This window comes from Melanostigma gelatinosum, assembly GCF_949748355.1.
Source record: "Melanostigma gelatinosum genome assembly, chromosome: 10".
NCBI classification, from domain to species: domain Eukaryota; kingdom Metazoa; phylum Chordata; class Actinopteri; order Perciformes; family Zoarcidae; genus Melanostigma; species Melanostigma gelatinosum.
The window spans coordinates 877,829-891,510 of record NC_136643.1 but is presented as its reverse complement, the minus strand read 5'-3'; positions in this window follow the sequence as shown (position 1 = coordinate 891,510).

The window sequence follows — 13,682 nt, the reverse complement described above, 5'->3', positions numbered from 1 at the left end:
TGAAGAATCACCGCTCTGTGCCTGGAAGCCTCAGCCCAGAAAAGGACATCTTCTCTGACCTGCTGCATTTCTTTTCTCACTTCAGGATATTTTATTTCCATATGAAGCAGTTTCGGTGTGTTTGCTATATTCCTGAATGACCTACATATTGTCTATACAACATACTGAATATCTTAACATCACAACATGTTGTGTATATCTGGTGTCTTGTCTCAACATGCTGTATTTGTAACAGAGGTTGTTGAGATTGCAAATCATGAAGTGGGACTTCTGTTGAAAAACCTTTGTAATCACAATGTATTAAGTAGATTTGACAATTTGTACAAGATGTAAAAGCCCAAAACGTGCCATGATACCATCAGAAGTGTGAAGACAGCGGTTTAGAGGAACAGATGATGGTATTTATGCTATTATTCATCTTTATGTTTCAACAGTTTGCCGATAGACCTGTCAGAGATAGATGTAGCGGTTTTAACATATAGTAGGTCACCACTAGAAGTTATTTCCAAGTGGCAAAATAAATGGGGCAGATGTAAAGACACATGCATCTCCACACTATTTCATTTTCTCGTCATTTTTGACATTTGTATATTTAAATGTGGAGAATGAGCAGAAACCTATAATCATAAGTGATGATGTTAGTTACCTCAACTTGGGCTTCGAAGTTACTCCGTTTAACAAAAAGCGTGTACAGACTGTATTAGTGGAGAAACATCTCTGGAGGATCTAACAAAGCTAATATTGGTTGCATCTTACTGTAAAGACAGGAATCTGTCTGTCTGTATGTCCTTTGCATATCTCGACAACCGTTCAGCCGATCTACTTCACACTTGCTTGGTGTGTTACTGACCCAAATGAATTCTTTGTAGAATGTGCTGCAGTTTGGAGATGTGAATCAAGCAGCACTCTGTTTAGCAGCAGGACGGGGCATCAGGGCTCCACAGAAGAAGTCCAGCAGGCCTGACATACATTCACTGCATTTCCTCTGCTGCTGTAGTTCACCAGTGAGCAGCTTCTGACCGTGAGCAGCTGTGACCTAGATGTGTGATGCCGGTGTATTGCTGAGGACCCGAGGAAGCGCAGTGTTGAGTGTCCTTTTTGTTTTCAGGAAGAGTTGAACAGTAAACGAAGAGTACGCTTAATAGATAAACTTAAGTTATATTTGTTGGGTATTTTTGCCCCTAATAATCCATACCTGACTAATGGTGCACTGTTCCTCATCTAGGGGAGAAAGCTGGAGCCTTGCATCAGTGGCTCAAACAGCAAGTGATTCACACTCAACAGCGACAGATGTATACGACGCATCAGGGAAGTGATGCAAGACAACCGGGCTAACATTGCGAATGGTAAGCGTGGCGGGGGGGGGGGCGCAGTAATCATACCATTCAGTGCCTCCTCTCGGGCTGGCTAGTGTGCCGTGAGCAGCCAGGCGGTGGTGCCTCATTCACGCCCAGGGAGGAGACAGACACCCACCGTCTGCCTCTTCTCTATGTCTGAATGCTCCGTCGCCTGTGCTCACCCCACCTCAATCCTGATGAGGCTTCCTGAGGATAATTAGTCATTAGTCAGGTGGGAGAGAGACACAGGGACAGACACAAGTGAGTCTCTTGTCTCTGTACCTGAGGAGCTTTTATTACAGTGCCACCTCATCTTTATTTTGTTCACTGCTTATGATGCTTAGTACATTTCAGGAGTTGTTAGTATCTTCTGTCCTCGGGCTGTGAGAGCCATACTCCATGTATACTCCATGTATACTCCATGTATACTCCATGTATACGTTTTTGTCTGTTTTTCCAATGTAGCAAAATGGGATGTTTTGTTGCGCAACCCTGTTGTACAATGACAATAAATAACCTTGTAACCTTGTAATGAGATGATGTACTTTTATTTAACACAACTCTGATATAAGAGATCTACAAAAACCTGATTCACTGTGAAATACAGGTGGCAACCTCCGGTTCTGCCAAGTGAAGCCGATGCTTCATGTGTTAAAGCTGCATTCTCTCTAGTGTCCACCAGGGGGCGACTCCTCTGGTTGTATAGAAGTCTATGAGAAAATTACTCTACTTCTCTCTTGATTTATTACCTCAGTAAACATTGTAAACATGAGTTTATGGTATCAGGATCTAGTTTCAAGTCTTCTTCACTACAGCAGTCCACAAACCACAAAACATCACGATGAATATCATGCTTTCACAATAAGGGACTCGTGTTTGCAAGATGACGGTAGTCAGGTTTCCATTCAAAGCGCCAATTTTAACCGAATTTCTAGATCAGCAAAAGAGAAAGAAAATTGAATTTGAATATTAAAATGTCATATTATTTGCACAGAGAATTGTTTCGGTGCTGCTATTTACATTCCTCCTTGTGCAAATTTCAAAAATCGTGATTAACATGATGAGTGTTTCTCTTGTTTTCTCTCGTATGAGTTGACTGAATGGTGGTTTAAACATCTCCAAAAGCCAACACAACAATCTTCTGTATCGAACAGATGTTAAAAACAAGCCAGCCCACAAGAATTGAGCAACCATCAACAGCTAACTCAGTCTGCAGTCAGCACTCCACAGATCCTTTGCTCGCAATCTTGCTATCGGCTTATGTTATCGCCATCAGTGAGATTTATTTCATGCATTTTTCCAGAGTAAATCACGTTTTTTCGAACAGTTTAGTACTGGTGAGCCTCGGCCGACATTGGATTGGAGAAGGAGCCAATCAGTGGCGTAAATCAGAGAGCTCATGAATTCAAAAAGTTACATTGTTTCAGTTGGGAGCAAAACATGTTGTCATAGCTGCTGAATTCAGCCAAAACTGACCCATAATCCGAAAGCCACTAGATTTAAGATGCAGCTTGGAAATTTGATGTTTACTAACGTTTACTTCTTACCAAAGAGGAAGAGACAACAGTTCAGCTACAAATTAGGATACAATTGTTTTTCAGACTTGTCTTGATAACGGTATGTTCACCTCTGTACGTTCACCTCTGTACATTCACATCTGTATGTTCACCTCTATGTTCACCTCTGTACCTTCACCTCTATGTTAACCTCTGTACGTTCACCTCTGTACATTCACCTCTGTACGTTCACCTCTGTATGTTCACCTCCATGTTCACCTCTGTACGTTCACATCTGTATGTTCACTTCGATGTTCACCTCTGTACGTTCACCTCTATGTTCACCTCTGTATGTTCACCTCTGTACGTTCACCTCTGTATGTTCACCTCAATTGTTCACCTCTGTACGTTCACCTCTATGTTCACCTCTGTATGTTCACCTCTGTATGTTCACCTCTATGTTCACCTCTGTATGTTCACCTCTGTACGTTCACCTCTGTACGTTCACCTCTACGTTCACCTCTATGTTCACCTCTGTATGTTCACCTCTGTATGTTCACCTCTGTACATTCACCTCTATGTTCACCTCTGTATGTTCACCTCTGTATGTTCACCTCTGTACGTTCACCTCTGTACGTTCACCTCTATGGTCACCTCTGTACGTTCACCTCTGTACATTCACCTCTGTATGTTCACCTCTATGTTCACCTCTGTATGTTCACCTCTGTACGTTCACCTCTATGGTCACCTCTGTACGTTCACCTCTGTAAGTTCACCTCTATGTTCACCTCTGTACGTTCACCTCTATGTTCACCTCTGTACGTTCACCTCTGTACGTTCACCTCTGTATGTTCACCTCAATTGTTCACCTCTGTACGTTCACCTCTATGTTCACCTCTGTATGTTCACCTCTGTATGTTCACCTCTGTACGTTCACCTCTGTATGTTCACCTCTATGTTCACCTCTGTACATTCACCTCTATGTTCACCTCTGTACGTTCACCTCTTTACGTTCACCTCTATGTTCACCTCTGTACGTTCACCTCTGTACGTTCACCTCTGTACGTTCACCTCTATGTTCACCTCTGTACTTTCACCTCTGTACGTTCACCTCTGTATGTTCACCTCTATGTTCACCTCTATGGTCACCTCTGAATGGTCACCTCTGTACGTTCACCTCTGTACATTCACCTCTGTACGTTCACCTCAATGTTCACCTCTGTACGTTCACCTCTATGTTCACCTCTGTACGTTCACCTCTACATTCACCTCTGTACATTCACCTCTATGGTCACCTCTGAATGTTCACCTCTGTACATTCACCTCTGTACGTTCACCTCTGTATGTTCACCTCCATGTTCACCTCTGTACGTTCACATCTGTATGTTCACTTCGATGTTCACCTCTGTACGTTCACCTCTATGTTCACCTCTGTATGTTCACCTCTGTACGTTCACCTCTGTATGTTCACCTCAATTGTTCACCTCTGTACGTTCACCTCTATGTTCACCTCTGTATGTTCACCTCTGTATGTTCACCTCTATGTTCACCTCTGTATGTTCACCTCTGTACGTTCACCTCTGTACGTTCACCTCTACGTTCACCTCTATGTTCACCTCTGTATGTTCACCTCTGTATGTTCACCTCTGTACATTCACCTCTATGTTCACCTCTGTATGTTCACCTCTGTATGTTCACCTCTGTACGTTCACCTCTGTACGTTCACCTCTATGGTCACCTCTGTACGTTCACCTCTGTACATTCACCTCTGTATGTTCACCTCTATGTTCACCTCTGTATGTTCACCTCTGTACGTTCACCTCTATGGTCACCTCTGTACGTTCACCTCTGTAAGTTCACCTCTATGTTCACCTCTGTACATTCACCTCTATGTTCACCTCTGTACGTTCACCTCTGTACGTTCACCTCTGTATGTTCACCTCAATTGTTCACCTCTGTACGTTCACCTCTATGTTCACCTCTGTATGTTCACCTCTGTATGTTCACCTCTGTACGTTCACCTCTGTATGTTCACCTCTATGTTCACCTCTGTACATTCACCTCTATGTTCACCTCTGTACGTTCACCTCTTTACGTTCACCTCTATGTTCACCTCTGTACGTTCACCTCTGTACGTTCACCTCTGTACGTTCACCTCTATGTTCACCTCTGTACTTTCACCTCTGTACGTTCACCTCTGTATGTTCACCTCTATGTTCACCTCTATGGTCACCTCTGAATGGTCACCTCTGTACGTTCACCTCTGTACATTCACCTCTGTACGTTCACCTCAATGTTCACCTCTGTACGTTCACCTCTATGTTCACCTCTGTACGTTCACCTCTACATTCACCTCTGTACATTCACCTCTATGGTCACCTCTGAATGTTCACCTCTGTACGTTCACCTCTGTACGTTCACCTCTGTATGTTCACCTCTATGTTCACCTCTGTATGTTCACCTCTATGTTCACCTCTGTATGTTCACCTCTATGTTCACCTCTGTATGTTCACCTCTGTACGTTCACCTCTATGTTCACCTCTGTATGTCCACCTCTGTATGTTCAACTCTATGTTCACCTCTGTATGTTCACCTCTGTAGGTTCACCTCTCTATGTTCACCTCTATGTTCACCTCTGTACATTCAACTCTGTATGTTCACTTCGATGTTCACCTCTGTATGTTCACCTCAATTGTTCACCTCTGTACGTTCACCTCTATGTTCACCTCTGTATGTTCACCTCTGTATGTTCACCTCTGTACGTTCACCTCTGTATGTTCACCTCTATGTTCACCTCTGTACATTCACCTCTATGTTCACCTCTGTACGTTCACCTCTTTACGTTCACCTCTATGTTCACCTCTGTACATTCACCTCTGTACGTTCACCTCTGTACGTTCACCTCTATGTTCACCTCTGTACTTTCACCTCTGTACGTTCACCTCTGTATGTTCACCTCTATGTTCACCTCTATGGTCACCTCTGAATGGTCACCTCTGTACGTTCACCTCTGTACATTCACCTCTGTACGTTCACCTCAATGTTCACCTCTGTACGTTCACCTCTATGTTCACCTCTGTACGTTCACCTCTACATTCACCTCTGTACATTCACCTCTATGGTCACCTCTGAATGTTCACCTCTGTACGTTCACCTCTGTACGTTCACCTCTGTATGTTCACCTCTATGTTCACCTCTGTATGTTCACCTCTATGTTCACCTCTGTATGTTCACCTCTGTACGTTCACCTCTATGTTCACCTCTGTATGTTCACCTCTGTATGTTCAACTCTATGTTCACCTCTGTATGTTCACCTCTGTACGTTCACCTCTCTATGTTCACCTCTATGTTCACCTCTGTACATTCACCTCTGTATGTTCACTTCGATGTTCATCTCTGTACGTTCACCTCTATGTTCACCTCTGTATTTTCACCTCTGTACGTTCACCTCTATGTTCACATCTGTACGTTGACCTCTGTATGTTCACCTCTATGTTCTCCTCTGTATGTTCACCTCTATGTTCACCTCTGTATTTTCACCTCTGTACGTTCACCTCTGAACGTTCACCTCTATGTTCACCTCTGTATGTTCACCTTTGTACGTTCACCTCTGTACGTTCACCTCTACGTTCACCTCCATATGTTCACCTCCGTACATTTACCTCTGTATGTTCACCTCTATGTTCACCTCTGTATGTTCACTTCTATGTTCACCTCTGTACGTTCACCTCTGTACGTTCACCTCTGTATGTTCACTTCTATGTTCACCTCTGTACGTTCACCTCTGTACGTTCACCTCTGTATGTTAACCTCTATGTTCACCTCTGTACGTTCACCTCTGTATGTTCACTATGTTCACCTCTGTACATTCACCTCTATGGTCACCTCTGAATGGTCAACTCTGTACGTTCACCTCTGTACATTCACCTCTGTACGTTCACCTCAATGTTCACCTCTGTACGTTCACCTCTATGTTCACCTCTGTACGTTCACCTCTACATTCACCTCTGTACATTCACCTCTATGGTCACCTCTGAATGTTCACCTCTGTACGTTCACCTCTGTATGTCCACTTCTATGTTCACCTCTGTACGCTCACCTCTGTACGTTCACCTCTGTATGTTCACCTCTGTACGTTCACCTCTATGTTCACCTCTGTACGTTCACCTCTGTACGTTCACCTCTGTACGTTCACCTCTATGTTCACCTCTGTACGTTCACCTCTATGTTCACCTCTGTATGTTCACCTCTATGTTCACCTCTGTACGTTCACCTCTACGTTCACCTCTGTACGTTCACCTCTGTACGTTCACCTCTGTATGTTCACCTGTATGTTCACCTCTGTACGTTCACCTCTGTACGTTCACCTCTGTACGTTTACCTCTGTATGTTCACCTCTATGTTCACCTCTGTACGTTCACCTCTGTACGTTCACCTCTATGTTCACCTCTGTACGTTCACCTCTGTACGTTCACCTCTGTACGTTCACCTCTATGTTCACCTCTGTACGTTCACCTCTGTACGTTCACCTCTGTACATTCACCTCTGTACGTTCACCTCTATGTTCACCTCTGTATGTTCACCTCTGTACGTTCACCTCTACGTTCACCTCTGTACGTTCACCTCTGTACGTTCACCTCTGTATGTTCACCTCTGTACGTTCACCTCTGTATGTTCACCTCTATGTTCACCTCTGTATGTTCACCTCTATGTTCACCTCTGTACGTTCACCTCTATGTTCACCTCTGTATGTTCACGTCTGTACATTCACCTCTATGTTCACCTCTGTATGTTCACCTCTATGTTCACCTCTGTACGTTCACCTCTATGTTCACCTCTGTATGTTCACCTCTGTACGTTCACCTCTGTACGTTCACCTCAATGTTCACCTCTACATTCACCTCTGTATGTTCACGTCCATGTTCACCTCTGTACGTTCACCTCTGTATGTTCACTTCTATGTTCACCTCTGTAAGTTCACCTCTGTACGTTCACCTCTGTATGTTCACCTCTGTACGTTCACCTGTATGTTCACCTCTGTACGTTCACCTCTGTACGTTCACCTCTGTACGTTCACCTCTATGTTCACCTCTGTATGTTCACCTCTATGTTCACCTCTGTACGTTCACCTCTACGTTCACCTCTGTACGTTCACCTCTGTACGTTCACCTCTGTATGTTCACCTGTATGTTCACCTCTGTACGTTCACCTCTGTACGTTCACCTCTGTACGTTTACCTCTGTATGTTCACCTCTATGTTCACCTCTGTACGTTCACCTCTGTACGCTCACCTCTGTACGTTCACCTCTATGTTCACCTCTGTACCTTCACCTCTGTACGTTCACCTCTGTACGTTCACATCTATGTTCACCTCTGTACGTTCACCTCTGTACGTTCACCTCTGTACGTTCACCTCTGTACATTCACCTCTGTATGTTCACCTCTATGTTCACCTCTATGTTCACCTCTCTATGTTCACCTCTGTACGTTCACCTCTGTATGTTCACCTTTATGTTCACATCTGTATGTTCACCTCTGTACGTTCACCTCTATGTTCACCTCTGTACGTTCACCTCTGTACGCTCACCTCTGTACGTTCACCTCTATGTTCACCTCTGTACCTTCACCTCTGTACGTTCACCTCTGTACGTTCACATCTATGTTCACCTCTGTACGTTCACCTCTGTACATTCACCTCTGTATGTTCACCTCTATGTTCACCTCTATGTTCACCTCTCTATGTTCACCTCTGTACGTTCACCTCTGTATGTTCACCTTTATGTTCACATCTGTATGTTCACCTCTGTACGTTCACCTCTATGTTCACCTCTGTACGTTCACCTCTGTACGTTCACCTCTGTATGTTCACCTCTGTACGTTCACCTCTGTATGTTCACCTCTATGTTCACCTCTGTATGTTCACCTCTATGTTCACCTCTGTACTTTCACCTCTATGTTCACCTCTGTATGTTCACGTCTGTATGTTCACCTCTATGTTCACCTCTGTATGTTCACCTCTGTATGTTCGCCTCTATGATCACCTCTGTACATTCACCTCTATGTTCACCTCTGTATGTTCACCTCTGTACATTCACCTCTATGTTCACTTCTGTACGTTCACCTCTATGTTCACCTCTGTACCTTCACCTCTGTACCTTCACCTCTTTACGTTCACCTTGTACGTTCACCTCTATGTTCACCTCTGTACCTTCACCTCTATGTTCACCTCTGTACGTTCACCTCTACATTCACCTCTGTACGTTCACCTCTACATTCACCTCTGTACATTCACCTCTATGGTCACCTCTGAATGTTCACCTCTGTACGTTCACCTCTGTATGTTCACCTCTATGTTCACCTCTGTATGTTCACCTCTGTATGTTCACCTCTATGTTCACCTCTGTACGTTCACCTCTATGTTCACCTCTGTATGTTCAACTCTGTACGTTCACCTCTATGTTCACCTCTGTACGTTCACCTCTATGTTCACCTCTGTACGTTCACCTCTGTACCTTCACCTCTTTATGTTCACCTTGTACGTTCACCTCTACATTCACTTCTGTACGTTCACCTCTGTATGTTCACCTCTGTACGTTCACCTCTGTACGTTCACCTCTGTATGTTCAACTCTGTACGTTCACCTCTATGTTCACCTCTGTACGTTCACCTCTATGTTCACCTCTGTACGTTCACCTCTGTACCTTCACCTCTTTATGTTCACCTTGTACGTTCACCTCTACATTCACTTCTGTACGTTCACCTCTGTATGTTCACCTCTGTACGTTCACCTCTGTACGTTCACCTCTATGTTCACCTCTGTACTTTCACCTCTATGTTCACCTCTGTATGTTCACGTCTGTATGTTCACCTCTATGTTCACCTCTGTATGTTCACCTCTGTATGTTCGCCTCTATGATCACCTCTGTACATTCACCTCTATGTTCACCTCTGTATGTTCACCTCTGTACATTCACCTCTATGTTCACTTCTGTACGTTCACCTCTATGTTCACCTCTGTACCTTCACCTCTGTACCTTCACCTCTTTACGTTCACCTTGTACGTTCACCTCTATGTTCACCTCTGTACCTTCACCTCTATGTTCACCTCTGTACGTTCACCTCTACATTCACCTCTGTACGTTCACCTCTACATTCACCTCTGTACATTCACCTCTATGGTCACCTCTGAATGTTCACCTCTGTACGTTCACCTCTGTATGTTCACCTCTATGTTCACCTCTGTATGTTCACCTCTGTATGTTCACCTCTATGTTCACCTCTGTACGTTCACCTCTATGTTCACCTCTGTATGTTCAACTCTGTACGTTCACCTCTATGTTCACCTCTGTACGTTCACCTCTATGTTCACCTCTGTACGTTCACCTCTGTACCTTCACCTCTTTATGTTCACCTTGTACGTTCACCTCTACATTCACTTCTGTACGTTCACCTCTGTATGTTCACCTCTGTACGTTCACCTCTGTACGTTCACCTCTATGTTCACCTCTGTACGTTCACCTCTGTACGTTCACCTCTGTACGTTCACCTCTGTACGTTCACCTCTATGTTCACCTCTGTACGATCACCTCTGTATGTTCACTTCTATGTTCACCTCTGTACGTTCACCTCTGTATGTTCACCTCTACGTTCACCTCTACATTCACCTCTGTATGTTCACCTCCATGTTCACCTCTGTATGTTCACCTCTATGTTCACCTCTGTACGTTCACCTCTATGTTCACCTCTGTACATTCACCTCTGTACGTTCACCTCAATGTTCACCTCTACATTCACCTCTATATGTTCACGTCCATGTTCACCTCTGTACGTTCACCTCTGTACGTTCACTTCTATGTTCACCTCTGTACGTTCACCTCTGTACGTTCACCTCTGTATGTTCACCTCTGTACGTTCACCTCTATGTTCACCTCTGTACGTTCACCTCTGTACGTTCACCTCTATCTTCACCTCTGTATGTTCACCTCTATGTTCACCTCTGTACGTTCACCTCTACGTTCACCTCTGTACGTTCACCTCTGTACGTTCACCTCTGTATGTTCACCTGTATGTTCACCTCTGTACGTTCACCTCTGTACGTTCACATCTGTACGTTTACCTCTGTATGTTCACCTCTATGTTCACCTCTCTACGTTCACCTCTGTACCTTCACCTCTTTACGATCACCTTGTACGTTCACCTCTATGTTCACCTCTGTACCTTCACCTCTATGTTCACCTCTGTACGTTCACCTCTACATTCACCTCTGTACGTTCACCTCTACATTCACCTCTGTACATTCACCTCTATGGTCACCTCTGAATGTTCACCTCTGTACGTTCACCTCTGTATGTTCACCTCTGTGATCACCTCTGTACATTCACCTCTATGTTCACCTCTGTATGTTCACCTCTGTACATTCACCTCTATGTTCACTTCTGTACGTTCACCTCTATGTTCACCTCTGTACCTTCACCTCTGTACCTTCACCTCTTTACGTTCACCTTGTACGTTCACCTCTATGTTCACCTCTGTACCTTCACCTCTATGTTCACCTCTGTACGTTCACCTCTACATTCACCTCTGTACGTTCACCTCTACATTCACCTCTGTACATTCACCTCTATGGTCACCTCTGAATGTTCACCTCTGTACGTTCACCTCTGTATGTTCACCTCTATGTTCACCTCTGTATGTTCACCTCTGTATGTTCACCTCTATGTTCACCTCTGTACGTTCACCTCTATGTTCACCTCTGTATGTTCAACTCTGTACGTTCACCTCTATGTTCACCTCTGTACGTTCACCTCTATGTTCACCTCTGTACGTTCACCTCTGTACCTTCACCTCTTTATGTTCACCTTGTACGTTCACCTCTACATTCACTTCTGTACGTTCACCTCTGTATGTTCACCTCTGTACGTTCACCTCTGTACGTTCACCTCTATGTTCACCTCTGTACGTTCACCTCTGTACGTTCACCTCTGTACGTTCACCTCTGTACGTTCACCTCTATGTTCACCTCTGTACGATCACCTCTGTATGTTCACTTCTATGTTCACCTCTGTACGTTCACCTCTGTATGTTCACCTCTACGTTCACCTCTACATTCACCTCTGTATGTTCACCTCCATGTTCACCTCTGTATGTTCACCTCTATGTTCACCTCTGTACGTTCACCTCTATGTTCACCTCTGTACATTCACCTCTGTACGTTCACCTCAATGTTCACCTCTACATTCACCTCTATATGTTCACGTCCATGTTCACCTCTGTACGTTCACCTCTGTACGTTCACTTCTATGTTCACCTCTGTACGTTCACCTCTGTACGTTCACCTCTGTATGTTCACCTCTGTACGTTCACCTCTATGTTCACCTCTGTACGTTCACCTCTGTACGTTCACCTCTATCTTCACCTCTGTATGTTCACCTCTATGTTCACCTCTGTACGTTCACCTCTACGTTCACCTCTGTACGTTCACCTCTGTACGTTCACCTCTGTATGTTCACCTGTATGTTCACCTCTGTACGTTCACCTCTGTACGTTCACATCTGTACGTTTACCTCTGTATGTTCACCTCTATGTTCACCTCTCTACGTTCACCTCTGTACCTTCACCTCTTTACGATCACCTTGTACGTTCACCTCTATGTTCACCTCTGTACCTTCACCTCTATGTTCACCTCTGTACGTTCACCTCTACATTCACCTCTGTACGTTCACCTCTACATTCACCTCTGTACATTCACCTCTATGGTCACCTCTGAATGTTCACCTCTGTACGTTCACCTCTGTATGTTCACCTCTGTATGTTCACCTCTATGTTCACCTCTGTACGTTCACCTCTATGTTCACCTCTGTACGTTCACCTCTATGTTCACCTCTGTACCTTCACCTCTGTACCTTCACCTCTGTACCTTCACCTCTGTACGTTCACCTGTACGCTCACCTCTGTACGTTCACCTCTGTACGTTCACCTCTGTACGTTCACCTCTATGTTCACCTCTGTACGTTCACCTCTGTATGTTCACTTCTATGCTCACCTCTGTACGTTCACCTCTGTACGTTCACCTCTACGTTCACCTCTACATTCACCTCTGTATGTTCACCTCCATGTTCACCTCTGTATGTTCACCTCTGTATGTTCACTTCTATGTTCACCTCTGTACGTTCACCTCTATGTTCACCTCTGTACGTTCACCTCTGTATGTTCACTTCTATGTTCACCTCTGTACGTTCACCTCTGTACGTTCACCTCTGTATGTTAACCTCTATGTTCACCTCTGTACGTTCACCTCTGTATGTTCACTATGTTCACCTCTGTACATTCCCCTCTATGGTCACCTCTGAATGGTCAACTCTGTACATTTACCTCTGTACGTTCACCTCTATGTTCACCTCTGTATGTTCACCTCTGTATGTTCACCTCTGTATGTTCATCTCTATGTTCACCTCTGTACGTTCACCTCTATCTTCACCTCTATGTTCACCTCTGTACGTTCACCTCTACGTTCACCTCTGTACGTTGACCTCTACATTCACCTCTGTACGTTCACCTCTGTACGTTCACCTCTATGTTCACCTCTGTACGTTCATCTCTGTACATTCACCTCTATGTTCACCTCTGTACGTTCACCTCTATGTTCACATCTGTATGGTCACCTCTGTACCTTCACCTCTGAACATTCACCTCTGTACCTTCACCTCTGTACGTTCACCTCTATGTTCACGTCTGTACGTTCACCTCTGTACGTTCACCTCTGTACGTTCACCTCTGTACATTCACCTCTGTATGTTCACCTCTATGTTCACCTCTATGTTCACCTCTCTATGTTCACCTCTGTACATTC